The sequence below is a fragment of the Phoenix dactylifera genome, chromosome 15, assembly GCF_009389715.1.
Source record: "Phoenix dactylifera cultivar Barhee BC4 chromosome 15, palm_55x_up_171113_PBpolish2nd_filt_p, whole genome shotgun sequence".
Taxonomy (NCBI): domain Eukaryota; kingdom Viridiplantae; phylum Streptophyta; class Magnoliopsida; order Arecales; family Arecaceae; genus Phoenix; species Phoenix dactylifera.
The window spans coordinates 3,477,090-3,478,978 of NC_052406.1; the positions used below are offsets into that span (position 1 = coordinate 3,477,090).

A 1,889-nucleotide genomic window follows, 5' to 3' on the forward strand; every position below is an offset into this window, starting at 1 on the left:
GTCCCAATATCCAAGAACTTTATTCATGAAACTTGACATATAGCAAGCATTACCTCATAATTAATTAAATGATTAGTAGTCAATCCAAAAAGAAATTAATGAATGCGACTCGGATAAAGTCCTGCATCACCTCATTTATTATATCAGTCAATTTCTTAAAAGTTGTTGCCTCAGTTATTTGGGGCTAAATCGAAATAAGAAAAAGAAGGCCAATTGATGAATTTAGAAGCATTTTTTTTTCACATCATCAACATAATAGATATTTATCAAATTTTCGGTTCTCTCTCTCTCTCTCTCTAAAAAACAAAAATCAGAATAACTTTGATGGAACCAAAACTCCTATCCTAAAACTGAGTCACTTCCACAATGATGTATAATCAAAAGACATCATGAGGCATTCATCCTGCATGGTGTTTTGAAGCACAACCAACAGCAGCACTTGGGTCCTTTCATCGGCCACCATACTTCTCAAAAACAAAGAAAAGGTAAAAGAAGATGGTATTCTAAGCAAGATTCTTGGTGTAGAAACCGCGGAGTTAGTCTTGCAGCAAGGAAAGGCACCTCAAAATCGAAGAAAACAGTCCCCTGAGCTTGATCTCTGCTGAAAAGAACGGCCATTGTCACGATTGCAGACTTCACCATAGGATCAAAAAATTGTTTAACGATGCTTCATAACATCCCATGCGCCTGTCCAAAGAGGCCAACCAGGTGGTGCATCATCCATTGTCGAGTATCGAAATGTTAATTTTATACTCCAATATATATATATACACACACACACAATGGAAAGGCCACACAGCTCAGCAGAATCAGATATCCCTTGCCAACCACATTGATCAAAACCAAGAGGCACATTGCACTGAACACAAATAAAGAAGTAACAAAAACTTTGTACTCTACTACTATATAGGTAGAAATAACATAATATAGAGCATTTATAGGCGGTCTGAACAAGCTAAACTAGTTACACCAAAAAAAAAAACAAGCTAAACTAGGAACTAGAGAGTATCCACAATGGGTTTTGTATCGGTAGAAAGCAAAAAGAAGAAAGGAAAAGAAAAAGATAAGAAAAAATATATTGCTGAGAAGAGGCTACTTCCGATGAGCTCAGCGACACTATTTTTCTACCAGCCGTCGTCGTCGTCTGCTTTCAAGTGGGTACGGGGTGTGGAAACCGGGGAAGAAGAAAACGACATCGAGGTTCGGAGATAATTACGCTGGTGCCCCTCCGCTCTTGGCCAGGTTCTCAGCGGTGCGGGCCAGCGACCGGAGGTTGAGCCGCACGATTGTGTCGACGAAGACGCGCGTGTCGTCCCTCGTGTTGCCGGCGGGGATGTCGACGACGTAAGACTCGACGACCGCAGTGTGTTCCTCGGCAGCGGAGGCGGAGGGCGGCGGGGGCGCTGGGTGGAGGTGGTGACGGAACGGTAGTTGTTGAGGCGGTGCTCGCCGCCGACCACCCGGAAGCTGATGACGTGGCGCTCGTCGTCGAGGATCTCGAGGCGCTCGCGGCTGGTGACGGCCGGGAGGCCGGAGATGACGCGGACCTCCCGGAGGGTGCCGACGTCGCCGTCGCCGTCGAGGACGTCGCAGCTCTTGACGAAGCGCTTGTAGACTTGGGGCTGGTCGAAACGGCGGACCACCGACCAGACGGTAGCGACCGGGGCGGCGATGGCCTGCACCACCGCCGAGCAGCACAGGTGGGGGCCCACCGAGTGCTCGTGGTGGCGCGCCACCGCGTCAGGGACGTCGTGGGCGGTGCACCGCTGCGGGATGGCGCCGCCGCTGCCCTCCGGCCGGCCGCTGACGCGGTGCTGCGGAGCGGACAGCTTGGGAGCTGTTTGGGGCATCGTCTCCGCTTCCTCTTTCTTCCGACCGAAGACAACGAG

The 1,889-nt window shown here is 49.3% G+C and overlaps 1 pseudogene; it reads right to left on the reverse strand.

The window, feature by feature from the left end:
• Window positions 1-1,063: 1,063 nt before the first annotated feature.
• On the reverse strand, window positions 1,064-1,889 carry LOC103708857 (annotated as a pseudogene).